Raw genomic sequence first — 11,805 nt, 5'->3', positions numbered from 1 at the left:
AGGTTTCCAAAACACCTCACGAGACGTGGACATGGAATGTTCCCTCGTTATACCACATCAAAGTTTGGGGTTGCGAGGCTTTCGTGAGACGCGAGACTCATGACAAGCTCGAACCTCAGAGTGAGCGATGCATTTTCATCGCCAACCCGATGAAGTCCTTTGGATATGTCTTCTATAGACCGAGTGACAATGTTGTCTTCGTTGCGAGGAGAGGAGTATTTCGTGAGAGAGAACTCATATGCTAAGGGGACAGTAGGAGGAAAATTGACGTTGAAGAGATTCAAGAGTCAAGCAGTGAAGGAACCTCAAACACTAGCATTCAAACTGAGGAGGAAACTCCGGTTGAGCCAATTGACGAGTCCGTACCTCTTAGGCATTCCAGTAGAGTTAGTGTTCCACCTGTGTTATATGGTTTTCATATAACAGTTGAAGGTGATACATTTATCAGTGATAGCACACTGGTAAATTTGGATGAACCTAATAACTACAGGGAAGCCATGGCAGGCCCCGAGTCTGCAAAATGGAAAGAGGCTATGGACAGTGAGATTCTGTCCATGTATGACAATCAAGTTTGGAACTTGGTTGACAATGTATCGGGTCGTAAGACAGTCGAGTGCAAATGGATCTTCAAGAAGAAGACCAACATGGATGGGAAAGTACACACATATAAGGTGCGACTGGTTGTGAAGGGCTTTACTCAAACTCCGGGAGTTGACTATGATGAGACCTTCTCACCAGTAGAGAAGATTAAATCTATAAGGGTTATGCTAGCCATAGCTACATTTCATGACTATGAAATATGGCAAATGGATGTCCAAACTGCTTTCCTTAATGGAAAGTTGGCTGAAGATGTTTACATGAGTCAGCCAGAGGGTTTTATCAATGCAAAGTACCTTAATAAAGTGTTCCATTTATGGATTAAAACAAGCATCTCGCAGATGGAATCTTTGTTTCGATGAGAAAGTGTAAGAATTTGGATTTTCGAGAAGCGAGGATGAGTCCTGTGTATATGTCAAAGCCAGTGGGAGTATATTTAGCTTTCTCGTGTTGTATGTGGATGGCATACTGCTCATAGGAAACGACATTCCAACCTTGTAGGAGGTTAAGTCCTAGCTTGGGAAGTGTTTTGCTCTGAAGGACCTCGGAGAAGCTGCTTACATTCTAGGGATAAGGATATTGAGAAACAAAAGTAAAAGACTAATAGGACTTAGTCAAAGTACCTACTTGGACAAGGTGTTGAAACTTTTCAGCATGGAGAACTCCAAGAAATGTGACTTACCTATCCAAAGCAATACCAAACTAAGTAAGACTCAGAGTCCGAGTACAGAGGCTGAAACAGCAGAAATGAGTCATATACCATATGCTTCCGCAGTTGGTTCGATCATATATGCTATGGATTGTACTCGCCCTGATGTGTCCTTTGCTTTGAGCATGTTCAACAGATATCAAGGGAACCTTGGTAAAGCTCATTGGATTGCGGTTAAGAACATTCTTAAGTGCCTGCGGAGGACTAAGTACCGGGTCCTTACTCTCGGTGGGAGCGATGACATGAGAGTAACAGGGTATAGCGATGCGAGCTTTCAAACCGACAGAGATAATTTCCGCTCTCAGTCGGGCTGGATATTTACCCTGAATGGAGGAGCAGTGACATGGAAAAGTTCCAAGCAGGAGACTGTAGCTGATTCAACGTGCGAATCAGAGTATATAGCAGGAAGCGAAGCATCAAAGGAGGCGATATGGTTGAAAAACTTCATCGGAGACCTTGGAGTCATTCCATCCATAAAGGAGCCTGTGGAGATTTTCTGCGATAATGAAGGGGGCGGTTGCTTTAACTAAGGAACCGAGAGATCATGGAAGATCCATGCACATCGACAGAAAATACCACTTCATAAGACATCAAGTAGAAGAAGGACACCTCGTGGTAAAGAGGATATCGTCAGAGGACAACCCAGCATATCCCCTTACAAAGGGACTGACCAGGGTTAAGCACATGCAGCATGCAAGGGGCATTGGACTAATAGATGATATTAGTTTTAGTGGTTAGATAAACCGAAACTTGTAATAGCTAAATTGTAATTGACATTCGATGATTGAATAAAAGGAGTTTTATTTATAAGTAAAGTTACTGTCTTGTGTTAATTGTTTACTATTGTTTCACTTTGCATGTTTTGACTTCCAGAATAATAAGATTTATTCAAACTATCCACAGTCGATCATATGTTGGAATTAAGTATGAAAGAAGACTGCCATGAGTTGGCTTGTAGATTGTCTAAGGCATTAGGCATATCAACAGTTTGCTACACCATTCATGAGTACTTCTAAAATAAGATTTGAGTATTGGATCAACCCGCGCTCACTTGAATCACTTCATGGAATTTATCACGAGTGATCGTGAGACGATAATATCATATAAGTCTTCAAACCTAGATATTTGATTTGTTGACTATGAATTAGTTGTGCATTGATGATACGAAAACGCATCATTAACTTGATGTTATAAAACGTATCGTTGTGCATGATTTAATGAGTATTTAGTACAAGCATATAATGTCGAAGTTTATCTGTTCCCTTTTATCCTAAGAGGATTAAAAACGATATCTTGGGCCCCTCGATGATTATGTTTTGACTTATGCGCCGGGCCCGATCAGAACTAAATTGACGTGTTCAGTTATGTTCTATGTCAGACGAATCAGAAATCGGGAAACAAACTGTTGGACAATAAGTATGGCATTGTTCCATGCATTTGTCCAACTGATATCTTGAGAATAGAGGATTATATGATCGCTTATCTAAAGGATGCGTCAGTGACTGGGTCAGAGTTGACAACGGATTTTGAAAGCTTACGATTACTAAGTCGGATCCTGAAGTTACATTGGTAGCTATAGTTATTAGACTTATCCAAGTGGGAGACTGTTGGATTTGGTCTCTAAGCCCATAACTGTAACTGGGATGTACTTGACACGATAGTAGCATGATCCTTTTGGGTTGCCTTCACCAGTGCAATTTGATAGGATGGACTTTTGAGAATAAGGTTATTTATGATTTATTAATATATTACAAGTATAATATACTAATATATGGAATTATATTATTTAATTAGTATTGATCAAGAATTAATTTGGAATTAATTTTGTGGTCAAAAGAGACTAATTAAATATATGGGGATTGATTATGTAAATCAAGGATTCTTGTAGTGTGGGCCAATGATCCATGATTATGGGCTAAACCAATAAGTTAATCCATGGATAGTCCATGGAGGTTAAACCCATGGAACATAAGAATGTGGAAAGTCATGGAGCAATAGGGTTTACAAAGTGTAACCCTAGCAGTTGCCACACTATAAATAGAACCCTCATGAGCCAAAATCGGTTACACCATCTTTTTGAGATTAGTAACTTATTCTCTTAAGCCTCCTCTTGCATATTGGTGTTTGTGAACCATTAGAGGCATCACACTTGAGGTGCTCAAGCTTTCAAAGGTCAAGAACTCTACCCTACTCAAGAGGTAAGCATCCAAACTAAGTTTTTATTATATAGCTTCAATTGTATGCTAGCTAGGGTGAATGCTTTGGAAAAACAAAATGCATGTATAATTAGAGAAAACATAGATCCAAAGCATTTAGGGCTGCATGTGCACCATAGGAGTGTTATAGTGCTCAAAACCCAACAGATCTGTCCAAACCTTAAATTATCCGCATCCATGGAGGGTTCCGATAGATCCTCGTAACGAGAAACTTCTTAATTACGAGTACTTCAAAGGTAACCCACTTTCTTACCCCTATGCAGCCATATACCCGGACTAAGATCTAGCTCACATGAACTATAGATTCCTTTGACCCCTCACGATGAAACCTTGAAATCGAATCGACCAATGATCCTCCAAGCAGAATACCAAGTTCTCCCTCACTTTGGGTTTGAACCATCATCGACTGACGTTTGCAACACCAAAACCTTAGACCTGTTTAACCATGATCATACTCGACTTAAATCTTAGAATGCATGAACAACAAAAATGATCCTTTGAATAAGTAGACTCCGAATCTCAAATGGAGACTTCAAAGACCTTTCTCCCAGCATCGCCAACTAAACCTTGTAAAAACGATCAGAACACCATTGGATAGGCTAGGCACCTTCTGAACAGAACTTACGCACATGAAACCTTATGCTTGGATATTTGATCCTCAACTCCATCCTCCCTTTGAGACTCCAATAATCCCTTACAGATGCTCAAAACATTGCTCCAGCAAACCCAACATAACTACAGAACTCTCTCGATTCCTAAGACAGGAACCACTCGATGACCCCCTCAGATACACTTGACTTTCTAGAATCTATGATACATATTCCACCTGCGACATAGCCTTCACCATGGCCATCGAACCACAAGAACCATATAGTCTTAAATATCCTTTCGCAGCGACACAAAGACGATTTACTGCGAACCAAAATTCACCTCCCTTTAGCAGATCCGATGAGGAAAGCACCATCTCTTATCTTGACCATCGTCTTACCCATAACCGATTTCTCCTCCCTCGAGCACAGGAAGAATGAAAACATAACCCCGATGATGTAAGTAACATCCCTTGCCATCAGATGACTAATCAGCCTCAGGCTGTAATCCTCGAGTTGATCATCACAATAGCTTCCTTCTTGAGTCCCGTGACACATGGCACTACTTCGAGTAAGGTCCTAGATGTCTTTGAATCAGCTAACCCTTACAGGTCTGCACCAACCATACCCAAACTACCATGAGCACTAAGGCCCAAACGATTACTGGTCTCGTTCATTGCAAGCATAGCCGACAAGCTGAAAATGATGGGGACAAATGCAATTATGCTAGTGTTATACCATAATATCTACCCTCCACTAGGGATGTTATTCGGGTCGGAACCGGACCGAACCGACCCAAAGCTGAATAACTCAAAAACCAAATAAGGGTAATTGCATGAACCGAAGGCCGAACCGATTAACCAATACAGGTACAGTTCGGTTCGATATTAATCGGTTCGGTTCGGTTATTACCCGAATAACCCGAATAACATGTACAAGATGATTAAGGACCTAATATAACTAAAAAAAACCAAATAAACCGTATTAGGATTTTATAACCTAAATAACCCGAATAATAGAATAACAATGTGCTTTTATACATCAACATAAAACATTCAAAGACTAACATAACACAATAACACATTGAAAGAATAACATTTACATAGTAGATTAACATAATGAGAATTAATTTCTTATTTGAGTTTCTTGAGTTGGAGCCTAATTTTCCATGACTAGACAAAGTAGGAATTCGTGAATCCTTAGAGACAATAGGAAGAGTTGATTTTTGAAAGTTTGAAACAAGAGGAAGGATCGATAGAAGTTATTTTAAGTTTGGAAATAGATGAGAAGATTGGTCGATTTTGAAACGACGAGAACGAGCGTTGGTTTTTTTTTTGTTATGAACGACGATGAAAATGACAGAAGTGTGAGTCATGATTTTGATTTATGTCGATCAGAAAAAGGGGAGAAGGAATGCTTATTCAGGTCGGGTATTTAGAACCGAATAAACTCTTATTTGGGTAACCCGAACCGAATAACCCGAGAACCAAATAAGCATTATATTGATACCTGAAACCCGAATCGAATTGCTTATTCGGGCCTAATTCGGTTCCGTTCGGTTCGGGTTTCGGTTCGGTTTGGGTTTTCGGGCCAAATTCTCATCCCTACCATCCACTAGCTCCTTAGAAACGTTTTCAATCCTTCCTGATAACCGTACATATCCTACGCTTTCAGTAGTATGGCCCCTACTACCTTCCACACATATCCGTACGTCACCTGAGAATTTCCTCAAAGTCCATAAGTGACTATACCATACCACTATCAATCTCAGATATATGTGTCACCACAGACATACACACTAGCACCCATCCTAGACTCACTATCTCTAGGATTCTTCTCATACATGAGCATGCACTAGAATGCTTTTATAGGAACTCTACCATTTCCAGGTGTATCAGCACACCCAAATGCTCAAAAAAGCCACCACAAACTGCCTAGATTCCCACCATAGACTTCCTCATATACAAGTGCTCACACCAACACACTCTAGCACCCCCAAGGTCACTAGGAATACTCATCTCCACCTTACTATTAGCTATGAAAGAAACTTCTACCAATGACAATTAACTATCTTATGAATAAAATTACATGAAACAAGGATTAAACAGTCCTTCGACTGAAAGATCCTACACTACAATGGGTGGACTCGAACAAGATTTGCGCAATAGGCTAAACCAGACATTCTAAAACTTATTAATCCTTGTGGCATGCAACTTTATGTATTCGCTTAATAGTGTCACACCCCCAAACCGGAACGGCGGAAACGTTCGGGGGTGGATGACGTCATATGTAGTATCACAACCATTGCATCATAGTAATAAAAGTAAACACAACCATTACATTGAATATATATAAAAAGGTTTTTACATCTGTTTGCTTCATATTTATATACATCAAAAGTAGCAAAATAAAGACGAGTCTCTATACGCTCCGTCTTCTCAAAAGTCTGCCAAAGTACCTGTCTACTGATTCCCTGAGAATACAAGCGGTTTTGAAAAAGAGTATCAGCATAAAAGCTGGTGAGTTCATAAGCAACTTTTTGTAATGAAAACCTGTCATTGAATCTGTAAAATGTTTGTATGCTTTCCAAGAAAATCCGATATTTTCTAACATATATGTTTGATACTGTGTTCTGTAGTAGTGTAAAATGTATTAGTTTGCATGTCTGATTACCACCAATTGTATTGTATAACGTTGTTTTGAATGAAAATCCCTTTGTATGAAAACCCTTGCTATCACCAGTAATGTATAGAATGTTCTGTTTGAAACCCTGTTTACCACCAATACGTATAGTAGTTTCATTATTTTAAAATAAACTATGAGTTGAAATCCCTAGAATCCTCCAGTTGTATTATGAACTAGTTTTATTAATGAAAATAAAACTAAAAGACAAAGGAATCCCGTAAACAATAAGATTAGTTCTACTATTGTGAGTCATATAACCATGCTTTATATGACCTAGTGACCTTTACGATGTTCTTCAAGTGTCGGATAAATGACGTTTGTCACCCCAGGCATGCTTGCCTAACTGTAGCTAGCAGTTCAGGTGTGGGATTGTCGGTCCCGAATAGATCTATTCACAAATCTCACGCTCTCCCTCCAGGAGACTCTGGTTATACTATGATAGGATTTAACCTGTACCACGAAAAGTACAATTGAAGTGTTGTCTCACAATCCTGTATTAACTAGTTTACATGTGGTTCTGTATGGTTCTTTTGTGTTTGAGTCCGTGTGTATAGTTTATAGGATAATTATTATACTTCAATAATTATTTAATGTTGTACTCTTGAAGTCCGAATGTAGTAATGTATATCATAAACTAAATCTGTCATAGTTTATATGTTTAGCAATGTATAACTCTGAATTCATGAAACTGTGTATTGAAAACCCCAAACTATACCTATTATAGTTTGCATGTATGTTGTGTACTTGGTTCGTGTATTGATCTGAAAACTATGCAATTATGGCTGTACGTTGAAAACATCCCTTATGCTCAACATGATACAAAAGGGATAAAATATCTAAATATTTTATATAACATGAAAATCTTTTGGTTGTATCAATTGCATAAGTTTTATGCTTGTTGAAATCCTTTTGTATAAGTTTAAAAAATCATTTGTGTTTGGCTTATATTCCCCCCTGACAACCTTAAAAATAGTAAAAGCATAGGGGTATGAACTCACTATTGGTCGTGTGAACAGTCGGACAGCGAAAATTGGGAGCGAAGACCCTCGAGTTGATGTACGTAGTAATCAACGGGATCCTAATACAATTAATACATATATGTATTTTATTGGTGAAACCATTATTTATAGCATTGGAAAACACTTGCTTTCAGTTTAGGAATGTTACCGGGACTCGATTGAATCAGAAAAGTGGGTTGGCAGCCAAGATTCACGGTGTGAAGGAGTTTGCGGCTGTGAAGGGTTTCCGACCGTGAACTGTTCTCGGCCGTGAACAGCCCCTTGAAGGGTTTACGACCGTAAACGGGTTTACAACCTTTGAAGATTTGAAGAGTTGAAGGGTTTACGACCTTTGAAGATTTGAAGATTTGAAGGGTTTATGACCTTTGAAGATTTGAAGATTTGATGGGTTTACGGCCGTAAACTCAAGAACAACGTTGTTAGATTCGATGAAAAACGTGTTTTAGATGTTCCAAAACAACCTCCAGAGGTGATTTTTGATGATTTTCAGAAGAAATGAGGGTGTTTCGGTGTTTACGGTCGAGAGGTAGAGGGAGCATGAGAGAGTTTTCGGCCAAGAAAGTTCAAATGAAGGTGGGGGTCCCGTATATATAGGTTGGGGGTATGGTCGGTGGTGGGGGCTACCTGGCACTGGCTGTAAACGGGTTTACGACCGTAAATGGGTTTACGGCCGTGAACACCACTCAGGCCGAAAACTATCAATTTTTCAATGGAAACTCGGGTTTTTCGCGTGATTTTGGTTTCGACTCTTATATAAAATTAACTTATATAGCCTAAATGATTTTCCAAACCAAAAGAATTTGACAGAACTCAATAAAATTCAAATTTTATTAACGGAAATTGGCTAACAGTAACGGGAAAAGGTTCGGGTTGTCACAAATACCTAACTAAAATCAATATAGATTTCACATAGCACAAAGCAATTCCTGAGGATTCTTATCCTACACACTATCATGCATCTCTAACAGCTCATATATCACACACAAAAGGCATATCGCCTAAGCAGGCACTCTAGCATGAAACCCTGAGTACATCCTTAGCCTAACTTATAACATGCACATAATACTATAACACATATAACATCAAGTTAAGTAAAACATATAAAGTAAGTGTAGATATTTTGGGAAATCACTTTTCAAGCTCCAGATGACTGTACACATTGCATCTTCTGTATTCTTCTTTTGAAATGAATATTCTCCAAAAAGGTTTAGCAAAATGCTTAGCTCCATAGTTTGAATTTGGAATCCCACAAGTGTTTATCCAAATCCCTCAGACGAGGGCTCTGATACTAACTTGTAACAACCCAAAAACCAAGGCTATTTTTTTAAAAAATATTATAATATCCATTTTTAGTAAAGTTACAACCATTTGTTCATAAACCATTATTCCGAAATCAGAGTTAATAAGAAGATAATGTGGAATCTCAAATCATAATTTTATAGATGTGTGTGTATATTCCCACCTTCGCAATTTCATAAGTACCTGCAAAATTTTTAATGCACAATTGTAAGCACAAAGATTACTAAGTTCCCCAAAATATCATATACAACACATCATATATTAATCAGCTAAGAATTACCAGCAAACTCTAGAGAATACCAACAGTCCTCATGGGCTAACAACACACCCTATGGATTAATAGAACACCTCACGGGTTATCAGAAACCCTAGGGACTATCAGCAGTCCCACGAAGTTACAACATTCTAGGAGATATCAACAACTCATTTCACATATAACATAAATCAACAAATAAGATCCAACTAGTGGACATGCATATATTACCATACAGGCAAGTATAGTCAGAAGACTCACCTGAATGAAGAGTTGAGACCCCCCTACTCTTAGCCTCGCAAAATCAGCTACACGAACCTCCTAAACCAATCACAAGCTAAATTTCAGGCTATAGCTCAACACCTCTCTAAGTTTGATTAAAGTCAAACTGGTCAAAAACTCAACGGTCAACAATCAAAGTCCACTTCAGCAGGTCGCCACGTCGTGGCCTGCCATTGCCACGACGTGGGGAGAAAACAACAAAATAGACGAGTATCCCCTATTAACCACATCGTGGCCTCCATTGGCACGTCGTGGGAATTGGGTCTCAACAGCTTAATGCATTAAGTTGTTTTCCTTCAACCTCAAGAGCTTCAAAGCTTAGTGTAGTCCTTACCAAGGTCTTGATGGATAAAGTTTCCAACGTTACCCATTAACACATCCCAATAAGTATAAATCTCTAAACCTAGATCCTTAATGACAACTTAAGGCTTGGACTCAGCAATTAAGCTTTTAATAACCAAAGCCACAAATCCATAACTTCTAGAAGGGCTTCATACTTCAATTCCAACATAAAAATCATAGCTTTATGGACATCCATGACCAATGCAAGTCTAGATCACAATCTAGGTCAAAATGGGGAAAAAAAGACCAAAATCATATATATGGATCTCAAAACAAAATCAAACTTCATATCCATAAGATATAGTGACCAAGGGACCAAGAGGAGTTATAAAGTTGCAAACTTAATCTCGTCAAATCAACACAAACTTGAATATGAACCAATAAATGCAATAAATATTAGATCTATGAAGAGAGAACCAAAAGGTGGAAGCGTTATACCTTCCAAACCTCCACAAGATGTATGAGGTGCAAGATATGAAGTAAAGCATTCTTCCAACTAGCAAGCACACCACTTCGTCTTCTAAAAATGCAAGACAAAGCTTCAAAATTCAAGGATTACCACTAATACAACAAGATTCACTCCAAGGAGACTAGGTTTTCGTTTAAAAGTGTTGGAGGCAAAAAAAGGTGCCCTAATCATTGAGATTAAGTGTTTAAATTTGGAGAAAACCATAAAAATCATGGGCTTGGGCCGCCTCAACTGCCATGTTGTGGCCTTTTCTTGCCACATCATGGCGACTAACTAAACACACGATCATGCATAAAATACGCAATGTCGTGGTCTCCCATCACCATGTCATGGCACCTGGTTTTGCAAAAGTCATATCTCTAATCCCACCAAGCCCCCACTTGATCTATTATGGGAACGGGTTTTACAATTACTACATATTCTTCATATGAGATATCGTAAATAGATTTTCAATAAAAACCGTTTTTCTTAATGGACACCTACTAGAGGATGTCTATATAGCTTAGCCTGGAGGTTTTCTTAATCCTAATTATCCTAACAAAATTAGTAAGCCTTTAGATCCATTTATGGATATAAAGCAAACATCTGAGAGTTGAAATCGTCATTTTAATATAAAAACATAAAGTATGTTTTTATATCAAAATGAATATAGCATTTGTGTTTACTAAGAACTAATGGGAGCAATAGTGATATTCCTAATCTTGTATGAATGAGACATACTTAATCATGAGAAACTACATTCTAACTATGCAAGGATCTTTCACTTTGACTCGAAGAGTATTTCTAAGATGAAAGATTTAGGAAAGACAAGATACATTCTTGGAATGTAAAATCTATGGAGATATATAAAGATGAATGTTAAAAATTTTAAAATCTTTTGTATATGTTGACAATATCTTCAAAAAGATCAAGATACAAAATTACTTTGGAGAATTCTTCGCATTGGCACATGGCACCATCATTGAGCCTGCCTCAAAAGGACCTAGCACATAGGTTTGAGCTAGATGAAATGATTTATATTCCATTTTCATGGCAAATGAATCTATCATTTATGCCATATTATGCACAAGACAAGGTATATGATTATGATGTGAACATATCATAAGATACCAATTGAATACATGGGTCAGTCACTAGATGACTATTCGAACATTCTAAGAGTACTTAAGAAGAACTAAGAGCATGTATATGAGATAATCAGTTTAGGAAAAGATCTTTATGTAAAGAGATATACAAGATTCTAACTTCAATATATATATATATATATATATATATATATATATATATATATATATATATATAATTTTGAATTATAATTAGATTATGACTCCATTACGGAATGAAGAG

This window comes from Lactuca virosa, chromosome 9 (assembly GCF_052849685.1).
Source record: "Lactuca virosa cultivar CGN04683 chromosome 9, Lactuca_virosa_CGN04683_v6, whole genome shotgun sequence".
Lineage (NCBI taxonomy): Eukaryota > Viridiplantae > Streptophyta > Magnoliopsida > Asterales > Asteraceae > Lactuca > Lactuca virosa.
This window is presented reverse-complemented; position numbering follows the sequence as displayed.